This window comes from Alligator mississippiensis, chromosome 11, assembly GCF_030867095.1.
Source record: "Alligator mississippiensis isolate rAllMis1 chromosome 11, rAllMis1, whole genome shotgun sequence".
NCBI classification, from domain to species: Eukaryota; Metazoa; Chordata; order Crocodylia; family Alligatoridae; genus Alligator; species Alligator mississippiensis.
The window spans coordinates 69,780,955-69,794,349 of record NC_081834.1 but is presented as its reverse complement, the minus strand read 5'-3'; the positions used below and the strand labels follow the sequence as shown (position 1 = coordinate 69,794,349).

General features: G+C 52.2%; 1 long non-coding RNA gene across 1 annotated transcript; it reads right to left on the bottom strand.

Annotated features, from left to right (window-relative positions):
* Positions 1 to 6,444: 6,444 nt before the first annotated feature.
* On the bottom strand, positions 6,445 to 10,907 carry LOC132244225 (uncharacterized). The gene is made up of 3 exons (XR_009455805.1): positions 10,759 to 10,907; positions 10,043 to 10,224; positions 6,445 to 6,540 (listed from the first exon to the last, which is right to left on the bottom strand). It is a non-coding gene; the product is annotated as an uncharacterized LOC132244225 (long non-coding RNA).
* Positions 10,908 to 13,395: the final 2,488 nt, after the last annotated feature.

The following is a 13,395-nucleotide window of genomic DNA, read 5'->3' as shown; positions in this document are numbered from 1 at the left end:
TATACAGAGCCAGAGATATGGACCCTGAAATATATGGAGCCAGAGATATATGGTGCCAGTGCTATATAGAACAACATATATATATGGAACCAGATATATATATGTATATAAACAAGACAGAGAGATGGAGAGAGAGATGGAGAGAGAGATTTATGGAACCAGAGTTATACACAACCAGAGATATACAGAGGCTGAGTTATATGGAGTCAGAAATAGTTGGAGACTGATATATATCAAGCGAGAGATAAATAGAGTCAAAAATATATGGAGCCGCAGATCTATAGAGGAAGAGGTATATGAATGCAGAGGTATATGGAGCCAGAGATATATGTAGCCTAAGATATATGGAGCCAGACATATAAGGAACGAGAGATGTATGGAACCAGAAATATATAAAGCCTGAAATTTTTGAAGCCAGAGATAGATAGAGACTGAGATATATAGAGCCAGAGACATATGGAGCCAGAGATATATAGACGAAGAGATATTTAGGGCCAGAGATATATTGCAGCAGACATATATGGCGCCAGAGATATAAGGAGCCAGAGATACAGGCAGGCAGATCATGCCTGACCAGTCTAGTCTCTTTTTATGACCAGGTTACGAAATGCCTGGACACAGGAGGAGGGGTGGATGTCGTATACTTAGACTTCAGCAAGGCCTTCGATACGGTATCCCACCCCATACTGGTGAACAAGTTAAGAGGCTGTGACTTGGATGACTTCACAGTCCGGTGGGTGGCAAATTGACTAGAGGGTCACACCCAGAGAGTTGTGGTGGATGGGTCGGTTTCGACCTGGAAGGGTGTGGGCAGTGGGGTCCCGCAGGGCTCGGTCCTTGGACCGATACTCTTTAATGTCTTCATCAGCGACTTGGACGAGGGAGTGAAATGTACTCTGTCCAAGTTTGCAGATGACACAAAGCTATGCGGGGAAGTGGACACATCGGAGGGCAGGGAACAGCTACAAGCAGACCTGGACAGGTTGGACAAATGGGCAGAAAACAACAGGATGCAGTTCAACAAGGAGAAATGCAAAGTGCTGCACCTAGGGAGGAAAAATGTCCAGCACACCTACAGCCTAGGGAATGACCTGCTGGGTGGCATGGAAGTGGAAAGTGATCTTGGAGTCCTAGTGGACTCTAAGATGAACATGAGTCGGCAGTGTGACGAAGCCATTAGAAACGCCAATGGCACTTTATCATGCATCAGCAGATGCATGATGAATGGGTCCAAGGAGGTGATACTTCCACTCTGTCGGGCGCTGGTCAGACTGCAGTTGGAGTACTGCGTGCAATTCTGGGCGCCGCACTTCAAGAGGGATGCGGATAACCTGGAGAGGGTCCAGAGAAGGGCCACTTGTATGGTTAAGGGCCTGCAGACCAAGCCCTACGAGGACAGACTAGAGAAACTGGACCTTTTCAGCCTCCGCAAGAGAAGGTTGAGAGGCGACCTTGTGGCCGCCTATAAGTTCATCACGGGGGCACAGAAGGGAATTGGTGAGTATTTATTCACCAAGGCGCCCCTGGGGGTTACAAGAAATAATGTCCACAAGCTAGCAGAGAGCAGATTTAGATTGGACATTAGGAAGAACTTCTTCACAGATAGAGTAGCCAAGGTCTGGAATGGGCTCCCAAGGGAGGTGGTGCTCTCCCCTACCCTGGAAGTCTTCAAGAGGATGTTAGATAGGCATCTAGATGGGGTCATCTAGACCCAGCACTCTTTCCTGCCTATGCAGGGGGTCGGACTTGATGATCTATTGAGGTCCCTTCCGACCCTAACATCTATGAATCTATACATACAGCCTGAGACAAATTGACCCAGAGATATATAGAGCCAGAGATGTATAAAACCTGAGGTACATGAAGCCTGAAATATAATGATCCAGAGATGTATGGAGCGAGAGATACATGGAGCCATAAATGTATAAAGCCAGAGATATAAAAAGCGAGAGATACATGGAGCCAGAGATATATGGAGCCTGATATAGATGAAGCCAGAGATATGTAGAACAACAGATATACGGCTTGAAATATAAGGAGCGAGATATATATGGAGCCAGAGATACATGAAGCCAGAAATGTATAGAGCCTGAGATATATGGAGCCAGAAATAAGTAGTGAGTGATAATTAGAGCCTGAAATAGATGAAGCCAGAGATATATGGAGTGACAAATATATGGAGCCAGAGATATATAGAACAACAGATATATAGAGCCAGAAATATTAGGAGCGAGATATATATGGAGCCAGAAATATATAGACCTAGAAATATATAGAGCTACAGATACATGGAGCCAGGGATAGCTAGAGACTGAGATTTAGTGAGCCAGAAATTTACAGACTAGAAATATATAGAGCCAGAGATGAATGGATCCAGAAATATGTAGGGCTGGAGATTTCTGGCACCAGAGATAAAAGTTAAAGCCTGGTATTGGAACTTTATTAAAAAAGTAAATAATAATAATATATTATTATTTATATCTTTATTAAAATTATAAGATTTCTGGCACCAGACATATCTGAAATTAGCGACAATAAATGCCAATAATGATCATACCATGTTTCAATTGTTCAAGTAGACTAATTCCAGTGCTCCAATACATGAGGATTTTTTTAAGGAAATACAAATCAAGGGAGAGATATTCAGGCCATAGTCTCAGGGCTACCCATGAAACTGAAAATGTTGCTGAGGAGCAGGGGTACAAGAGGGCTGTTCCAGAGGACAGGCTGTACGTGGCCAAGGGGTGCCCTTCAAGGCTCAGATGCAAAACTGTCAAGACAAACTGCCACGTCCAGCCTCCAATAACCTGCCTGTCAGAAAGGCTGAACTCCTTTGGGAAAAAGCACCACCATCCCACCGATCCATTCTCCAGTCTTCCTTGCAAACAATGAGAATGAAAACCAAACTCAGTGTTTTCGCTCTTCAGCAGCACAAGGGTGAGTAGACTTTTTCAGACATTGGGTCCCCACTGCTCAGCACTAGTGCTCGTACAAGTTGAACAGGAGCTCGCATGGGCAGTAGTGAGGAAACTGGAAGGGACAAAAAGAACTCCTTCTCTCGGAGACACTAGCTACTATGACAAGTATGTCTATGGGGCCTACCAGAAAGGGGCCCTGATCTTTGGCCCTCTAATGATACAATACTATCAGTACATGAAAATGGAAGCAGGAAGCCAAAAGGTGTGAGGACATACCCTTGGAGGGCAAGGAAATCAGCAGAACAGAATCCTAGAAAAAGATAACAGCTTAAAGATCAAGCAAATATACTGCATGTTATAAAGAACAGTGCTCACAAGTTTTACGTAACAGCACAAATGGTTTGGGAAAACAAACCAACCCAAATTCAGGCCATTACACTGATAGCCTGAGCTTCCAGTGATGGTGGCATTTCAACACAGCCCCAAGTCCCTCCTAAATACAGACTCGGGAGGAACGGCCTCCATCATGCAAAGTGGCAAGATTTTCTTTTCCTAACATGTAAGAGGGGTGTCTCCCCAACTGCTTTTTGGCAGACTCCGATGGAAATAAGGATCACAGCTATCTTTCTCCATCTGGATTAACTTGGGTTCAGAAGCAGGGTGGAGCAACCATACAGTATGTTGCTGTGAGTAAATGGTCGAACCTGCCCAACTTGACTATAGCGAGCTATCAGTACTTTGCCGTGAAAGAAAGGTTATTAGGAATACCACACAGAAGGTACCATGGGACACCTCTTTCCAGAGCTTTACCAATGAACCCCTGGGAGTGCACACAGTAGCATCTGAATGAAGCTCCCACTCCCAAGGGTAGCAGCACTGAGCAAAGGCCAAACCATCTAAGCCCTTAAGTTGGTCGGGATCACTGGGTGAGAGACCAAGAGGGGATTCAAAGCAAGTGTAACTTTCTGTCAGCACCGAGGGCTGGGTTCAGATTATGGGGCTGAACAGCACCTTCCTCACCCTGGCTGTAGCCCCAGACAGAAAGCCAAGAAAGTACGTTCTGACTGGGTGCTCTAACATTTGCAGACTCCCCGCCCCCACCAGCAAATATTCCATGGAGACAGGACTTGTTATAGGGACAAACTCAACAGCACCAACTAAAGGGCACCCTAACTATGACACATTCAGCAAAACCAAAAACAGTTCACTCTTGGGGATACACAAGGCAACCCAAGGGAGGTGCCACTTGGCCCAGTTAGTGTGGAAGGGAGGATCACTCACAGCTGTCCTTGTGGGGCTCCAGCAGCTACACAACCCAAAGCACCAAGTGTTGAGTAGGGAGGTCTGCACCATGGCAGGGCGTAGCCTAGGCTGAGTCACCCCTGTTCCTCCTTGCTCCCCATCTACTGCTCTACTGTCTCTGCTCCAGGGCTGTTGTCCCCTGGCCCTGCTTGGGGAGCCCCCTTGATTCATTATGTGCTAGTCAGCCTCATGAACCCTCTTCTTCCCTTTCCTGATTTCCCCCCTCCTCCCTCAGCCTTGCCTCCTATCATGCCTCTATTGTACAGCCCTTGCTCCTGTCTTTATTTCAATCCTGGCTTCTTTTTCCCCTCTTCTTTCTTTTTGTCCTTTGGGTAGAGACTGGCCTTTTCATGAGGCTGTAGTTGGTAGAAGCTTGGGGACATTCAGGAGCCTCATTTAGAGGGTGAAGGGTATGGTGGCATTAGCTTGGATGCACATAGTGTGGAGGCTTGGTGAGGGCAGGGTGTTGGGCTTTGATGGCTACAGGGCAGGGGGTGAAGTAGTAGTCAGCTTGGATGGCTGCTGCTAGGAGGTAGGGTGGGGTATGTTTGGTAGGAGTAGGTGCTGTGACTGCATGGGCTATAGAGGTTGGTGCAGCTTTGATGCTCAGGTAGATGGGACTGCTTGGAATTGGTGGTGATGGATAACTGAGGGCAGTGCAGATTCTGAACTTTACTGAAGAGTTTTGAATTGACTGCGTGTAACCTTGGTGTTAGGGCTTATTAGAACGGAGTAGGGACCCATGGGGATTGTGCCGTTGTTGCTAGCTTTCACTGGTGAAGGGTAGCTTTCACTTTCTGCTCCAAGTTGACACACAGAGCATGAACATCACGCATTGTACCTCCAGCCTTTGGTCAAGAGCTTTCTGGCTTCTTTCATCTGAAAGCAGGCTCTGAAACACAAGACAATGCAGACGTTAAAGTTCACTCAACTCTGTCCATGCCACCTTTCCCCTCCTTCTTCACTTCTTTCTGACCTTTCTTTTGTGAGAGAGAAATCCACCTCTACATTGTACCCACTAAAATATAAAGCAGATACACAAATGTTTTCTTAAAGTAAAAAGAAAAGTGACACAAACTGTGTGTTATATAACAAATATGTGGACTAAATCCATATACAAGTGTCCAACAGAAGCCATTGAAAAGTCTATGGCCAGTTCACTCTTCTGTGCTGGGTACAGTATATCTCAGCGACAGAAGGGCACATGTTCAGCCCGGGCACTTGTCTATGCATCATTCTGCCTTCAGGAATGGAAATCTGTTCCTTGCACATACTGTTACAAGCTTTGGCCCAAAGGTGCAAAATTAGTTCGTGTGAAACAGGCTGAACAGAAAAGTTTCCGTGGACAGGGTAAAAGTCAAGCCATACATTTTAGGCGTAAAATGTACACGTAAAACGCGAGCTGCAAGGTAGCAGGAGATGCTACTATATGCAGCTTTCTGCCACGGTTTAGCAGATGTGGGGAGCTGGCTGCATCCTGAGCCCTGCTCTCCCCACCCCAGAGCCAGGCACAGTCACCAAGTGGCTGGCAGTCCTTCTTGCTGTCCGGGAACCAACAGTCCTTGAAGGCGGGCTGTGGCTGCGCTTGCATGTCAGGTCCCCAGGGCCATGGCACGTGCAGTGCTCAAAGCACTCCTCAAATCAGGCATCTCCCACCTGTTAGTAGGGGATGAACGGGAAAACAGGAAGGAACATGCAGCAACACTCATGCAGATCCCACTCTGGGTCCAGGACAACGTGTTATACTCAGCCACTCTCCCCAGACCAGAGGCAGTTGCATCTCAGCTCCCTGCTACACTTGGTGTTACCCCACTCCATAGCTGGCTGCAATGGGGCTGTGCTATATGCAGCTGTGCCCCACCCTACATCTGGGTGCATCCAGGCTCCTTTCTACCCCACCATGCCCCTGCCAGCTCACCGGGCAGTAGGTGCTGCTGGGCCAAGGCAGCTGTAAGCTGAGGCCAGGATGCAGTCGGTTCCACTGGAAATGAGGTTAGCCAGGCAGACGCAGCCCTCAGCACAGCCCCCCAGGGGAGCAGAGAGTAGGGAGAGGGTGAGTGCCTGGGTTCCCTAGGAGGGGGGTGGGGGCTGGAGAGTGAGAGCTAGAGAGTCAGGGGGCCTGGATGCTTGGGCCCTGCACTCCAAGCACATGTTGGGACCATGCCAAGCCCAGACACTAACGGGGGCACTGGCACCTTAGCAGGCAATGGTGTACTTGCCGAGGCTCGTGCAGAAGGGCTCTTCTGGCCCCCAGGAGTCACACAAGTTGAAGTGACAGGTCCAGGAGAATTGCGTGATGGGCATCTGGGCCTGGCACTACCTGTGGGGGCAAGGGACAGCAAGGCCAGTACCCCTCACTCACAACAAAGCCCCATCTCCCACACCCCGATACCCCTCACACCCATTCTGCAGCCCCCCCACCTCACCCAATTACCCCCAAGTCCTGACCCGCAGCCACCACCGAAGACCCCACCATGGTCCGACAGCTGCCCACTACTCTCAGGTCCTTCTGTCTTGTCCAAGATCTCGACTCTGCAGTCAGCGATGATCTGCCTCCCAAGCTGGCATATGACAGCTGGGCAGGGAGCTCCCAGTGCTCCAGCACCTCCCAATCCCCTCCCAGCTGCACTCACAGCCTTCAGGGTCGCCCAGTAAAGAGCCCAGTAACCTCCTATTAGCTCCCCAGGAAATTCCCAGCATCCCCCAGGTCCTCCCAGTACCCTCCCAGGCAGACCCAGTAAACAGCTCATCCAGTAACCACCCAGTAACCTCTCAATAGCCCCCAGTGCCTTCTAATTCTCCCAGAGGATGAAGAGGTACTCAATTGAGTGGGGGGCAGGAGGGGTGCACTGGGGCTCCTTGTGCCAAGCATCAGAGCACTGTCATGGCCCTCATAGATCCCATCCAGGCAGCACTGGTCATTCCTGGGGTCTCCATGAGTGTCATCCCATGGACCCCACAGCTGCCAGGTCACTATGCTGGAAAAAGCAGAGGAGGGAGGGGAAGGGAGGGGTTATGCACCAGGCATGTGGTACCCCGGCAGGGGGACAGGCCTGCAGCATGGGATTGAGAGGACACCAGCAGGGCTGTGAGGGGGCGGCCGCACCAGATGCGCAGGCTGCTGACCCCATCCCAGCCCTCACTCTATCCCCAGTGAGGAGCAGGTGACAGTCCAGGAACCAACTGCTAGGCAGAAGCGGGGGCATCACCCACAAGCAGTTTACCGGCCAACAGCCACAGCTCCCTAGTATCCTCCCAGTACCTTGAAGGAAGCCTCAGTAACCCTCAGCCCCCCACTTGTCCCAGCCAGTGCCTCCAGTATCTCCCAGTATTCTCCTAGTTCCTCCCAGTGCTCTCACCAGGACACAGCACCTCCAGCACACACTGACAAGAGCACCAGGCAGCTGTATCATGGCCACACACAGCCGGGAGCCTCAGCCTGTGGTCCCCTTGTTCTCACCTTTGACTGGAAACCATGGTCCTGCTGGACAGGTGAACATACATGGACTTGGGTGGTACACGTGGACCTGCCCCAGCGCCCCCACCAGCCAGCCAGCTCCCACCCCCCAAGTAACACAGTAACTTGTGACCTGACAGTCACAAAAAAGCCACCAGCCCACAAACACTAAAGCAACTGCCAGCTACAGCCAGGCCCTTAGACCCCCTGCTGCAGCTGCATGGAGGACCACACAGGACACCCACCACATCCCTGACATCTGCTGTTCCCAGCACAGACACTGCGACAGAGCCCAGCTGGCATCCAGACCCCACACACTGCACTGACCAACTAGAATGGAGTGAAAAATCCCCTTTCCAATTCCTGGTACTTGTCACCTGCTTCCCACATGGCATCGAGAACAAGGGCTAGCAGCTCTCACAGCCTGCGCTCACAGAGTGTACGACCGGGGAAGGAACACACCCAAACCCCCTACTTCCCTTCTGAACCTGAGGAAAGGGCCTCTGGGCCAGAAGCCTTGTCTGCCACTTCTCCCAACTGCGCTCTCGGTCCAATACAGCATCCAAACACAACAGATCCTTGTCTCACACATTCCCTGGACCAGCAGAACTGCACTTATCCAACCCGACTTCTGCTTCAATCCAGTCCACAAACAGCTGCAGCAGACACAGCTCAACACAACTGATTCTTCTTCTTGCTACTTTGCTCTGGCATCACTTCCTTCTTCCCCAGACAAGAGCAAGGCCTGTGAGCTTGTTTGCCAAGCCTCTGAAATATGCAGTTGGTCCAGCATAAGTCATCGCCAAAGACCTGTCTTCACATACATGTCTTGGACCATCCTGCCCAGAGCTACACTCCAAGCCTGCTACCACACAGAAGTACGCCTAAGCAATGGGACACTGGCATGGAGGTGAGAAGTGCAAGAGCTCATCACAAATACATCGTGTTAGGAACCTGCTCATCATTGCAGGACCAGATAAACAGCCCTGATGCATCTTCAAGTGACTAAGGTCCAAGGCAAGAGCTCCAAGCAGATCTGGTTCCAGGCAGCAAAGGGTGAAGGAGATTCCCTAGCAGACATTGTCCTCCTCAAGCCACAGGCTCCAGCTGCTTTGTCAGGGTGTGGAGCCCAGGGCCAAAGTCCCTGGGAAAGCCCCTGGATGGGACCCAGCCTCAGTCCCCTGAGAGTGCAGGAAGGGTGGGAGGAGCTGCAGCACCCATGTTACCTCCTGCCACCCTGGGAGCTAGGGCTCCAGCAGTGTCAGAGCCGAGGGGCAGGAGCCAGGCTGCAGAGCCCCATTTCTGAGAAGGATGCAGGACATGTCCTGGAGGTTTGCAATCACTGCTTCTGCCTGACAAGAGGAAAGAGGCAGGGGGAGGAAAAGGAGGGAGAGGGGTAGGATGGGGTTCAGGGAGGAAAAGATGGGCAGGAGGCTACTCAATGGAGAGGGTAGAGGCATGAGGCAGGGGGACAGGCATCCTGGGCAGCTGTGGAAAGGGCTCCAGGCAATGGGGGTAGCAACACTGCAAATCCCAGGCCCAGGCCTCCCAATGAAATCCCAGGGAGGCTCTAGAGCCTTGGGGTCTTTGCAGGTGAGATTCAAATGATTATTCACCTGTCTCTTTTCCCAGACACCTGGTTCCAGGTGCAGCTGCTACAGCTGGGAGAGGCCATGAGGAAGCCTGGTGACTCACTGCACCTCTCTTGCAAAGCTTCTGGGCTTGCATTTGGCAGCTACCACATGCACTGGGTCCCCCAGGTTCCTGGGGAGGGGCTGGAGTGGGTGGCTGCTATGAGCAACCTTGCACCTACCATACACTGCAGCAGGTCTGTGCAGGTGGGGGGGGGTCACCATCTCCAAGGGCAATGCCCAGAACCTGCTACAGTGACAGATGAGGCACTTGAGCCCTGAGGACAGTCTCGTATTGCTTCACCACATTTCTGGCACAACAAGTCCTACTGTTGCTAAAGCAAAACCCTTGAGCTGCAGACCCCTTTTCTCCCAGGTCCCACAAGCAGCAATGGCTTGGGGACCGGGGTGGAGAGAGACCAGAACCGACAGCAAGATTTAAGTCTGTCATCACCTGAAGGGATTTCCTCTGCTACCCTCCTTGTGCTGCTGATTTCTGGGAAAGGCTAGACTTCTCCCTCTCCAGATTATAAGGGCCCAGGCTGTTAATTAGGCAGAGGCAGAACCACAACTCCCCACTCCCTACAAGGGTTCAGGGACTGGGGGAGGCAGTAGTGACTGGGACATATGTCAGGGTGGATGCAGACTGATCCCTGATTTTTCCAGATCTCTGCTACCAGCTCCAGCTCAACAGATCCCAGACCAGGGATGGTGCAGCCTGGAGAGACCCTTACCTTGACCTGCGCAATCACCAGCGACTCCAAGACAACTTATTACTTCACTTCCTTATAGTGACCACAGACTATGCTGCATCTCTCCAAAACAGATTAACCCTCTCTGGAGCCTCCTCCAAAACCAGCTTTCCTTTCAGTCCCGGCAGCCAGACAGGGGAGTTGTACCACGATACCGAACAGAGCTAGGATGGCACAAAAAGGGGAAGCTCCTTTTACACTGACTCAGGGCCCTTTGGCACTCATTTCTCCATGAGAACTGACCTAAAACCTGACCCAGCCCTTCCCAGGCCCTGACCCGCACCATCCTGCCTGCCCCTCCAGTGCTGCCCAGCTCCTACTCCAGGGACAGTCACCCTGAGCTCATGCATCCCCATGCCCATGTCTAACTGCTTACATGGCACAAACTCTGAGCTCAGGCCCCATCACCCCCACTGTTCTGGGAAAGGGCTGAGAGTCCCCCCAGTGCCAGTTCTCAAGAGCCTGCTGAAAGCCTCACAAATCTAGAGCCAGACAGGGCTCAGCTCCCTCCCCAGCTCTCATTGCCCCAGGGGCAGAACAAAACCCACAGGGGATGGATAGTGGGGAGGGGAGGGGAGCACCTGCAAAGTGAGGCCCCAGCCTCAGGCCCAGGGGTATCTGGCTCCTGTGGCACATTTTACTCCAGAGCTTCACATCTGAGACCTCAACCTGGAGCAGGGAGTGGAGACAACTCTTACCTCAGCTTCCCTTCTCAGCAGCAGGGCAATAGTCCCCCAAGAACACCCAGCAGCCTCCATGCAGCCAGTTGGAGCAGCTGAGGCTGATGTAGCTGATTGCAACGGCAGCAGCTGATTAGGGCTCTCCTTAACCCTTTCGAGACTGCTACCCTTTGGTCTGTCCTTCCTTACCCCAACCTGGCTCCTGATGCTGCCCCCAGGAGCTGGGCTTCCCTCCTGACTCTGGCCTCCCCTCCTGCAGCACCAGGACTGCCCTTCCCTGTCCTGGTCCCACTGCTCATCTTGATCAGCAGATTCAGAGCAAGAGCTAGTGCTCTGCTTTGGCCTGTGGCTGCTACTGCCTGGCCTAACTAAAAGGTACCTGAAACCCCATAGCCTGTCTCTCCTTGCCATGGACATGTTGGCAGCAACTGCAAACATCCTCCCAGCATGGGGACTGTGTCACAACTCCATGCTGGGGCAGTATGAAAAATCCTGAGGAGTGATTCATGGTCATGTGCATGATTCCCGTCACCTTCTCATGACCCATCAAGGGGCTCAAGTTCCTACATAGGCTTTAGCACTTCCTTGTGAGGTGGAAGCAGGCACCATCCTACTACCCATCATTGCTATGGACTAGACACCAGAGCTCTGTCCACACCAGTGTATTTCACAACAACTGTGGGCACTGCCGTGCCCGCCCCACATCCCAGGGCTGATCTCCTGGGTAAATTTCCCTCTGGGCTCAGGGACTGGCACCAGGCCTGGGCACCTACAGACTCCTGAGTCTGAAGGGGTGGCAGTAGCTCGCACACTGCTCTGCACCCTCTGTGCAGACAAGGCATCCCCCTGTCTCCTCTGCATTGACTCCCATGTTCCCCTGTCCCAACAGTGGTTCCAGACTCCAAGGTGCTCAACCCACTGGGAAGAAATCCTCTTATTGAGCACATCCCCACACTCACCATTGAATTTTTTACCCTCATTTGCATGTCATGTACAAACCACAGGCAACATCTGAACAAAGGAGTCCTCACACCTGCAGCCAACAGAGCCAGCTCTCCTGGCCTCCCAGTCACTGCTGCCACAAACACAGGGCAGGGGGGTGGGATGCAGGTTTGTTGCCTCATGCTTCTTCAGGACAGGTGCTGCCCATTTCTCCTGCCATAGCAGCAGCCTCTGCTAATGTGTCAGGCCTAGGGAGAGCTCCAGGTAAGGCACAGCCAGCACAACTGGTCCCTGGGCACCCACAGGCCAAGCAATCATCCTCCAGCTCAGTCCTGGGCACACACAATGAGTCAGACCCCAGCCACGGCACATCTCACTTCCTGAGCCACGGGTGTTGCAAGGGTTCGACCCTGGGAATGTTCCCCTTCATTGTGGCTTTACCAAGAAAGGAAGCCACTCCCCAGAAGACAGAGCTGAGAGCACAAAGGCCACTCATCTCCTGGCAGTTCCAGGGAAGGTATCTGGGACACTTGGCCATGACTTGCCCACCTGAGATCAGCCAGGGCACATTTCAGATGGAGCGCTGCAGCCCAGCCCCTGCTTCCCATGGGCCAGCCACTGGGGTTTGAACAGAAAGCTCTCCCTGGGGCTGGCTGGCACCTAAGTAGGGATGAGGGGAGGCAGGAGTTGTCTGTTGGTGCAGCCTGGGCAGAGCCAGACAGATATAAACTGGGAAATGTCACTGGGAGTTGCATACCCTGCTCCCTAAGAGATGCAGATTCTGCCCCTTTAGGGAGCCTAGTCTCTATGAGGCTCTGGGGAGGGGGAATGGGTCCATCCCTTCTCTTGCCTCCATTCCAGGCCTGGCCCAGTGCTGAGGCCCTGATGACATTGCTGAGTGAGGGACATGTCACCATGTGCCTGGAAAAACTAACCCCCAACCCAGCACACACACACAAGGGGACATAACCCTGCAGATGCTAGCGTGGTGGGGCAAAGGGAGGTTGTTGCACTTTGGATTCACCTGGTATTCATTGCAGCAGCTCTGGAAGGTATTTTCTCCCCCTCAGGAAATTGGTGAGACTGACACACCTGGTTTCACTCACCATAAACACACTCCTGGCTAGAAGTGACTCTCCATGCAGGTTCCTAGTGACAGGGGCAGCTGGCATAGTCTGGAGGGGCTGCAAGGAAGCCTGAAGACTTTCTGCACCTCCCCTGCACAGGCTCTGGATTTGACTTTATGCAATAAGGGATGTACTGGGTCCAAACAGCTCCTGGGAAGGGCTGGAATGGGTCACACTTTTATGTCTTAGGAAAGCAGTAAAGAATACAACACAGACTCTGTGAAAGGGAGATTCACCATCTCCTCAAACAACTCCAAGCACTCCAAGAGAAGTGAGTAGCCTGCCCACACTCCATGCACAGATAAAGGGTTGGGGGGCACATGTCCCCCAGTGCATCCCCTGGGGATGGGCAGAGTGGTGGGAGCTGCTTCCCCCTTCCTGGTCCCCAGACAAGCCATAGCTCTGTCCTGCACCCCACCCTGGCTGCTCAGCACCTGCCCCTGCCCGAGCTCCAGCCCCACTCCCTCCTTCACCATGGAGGCCTCTTATCTGTCCCACCCTTGCCCCTTCCTCCGCACAGACTTACCAGCCAGACTCTGCTCTTGAAGCTGCCAGGCCAGACTGCTGGTCATGTGCATGCATGTGG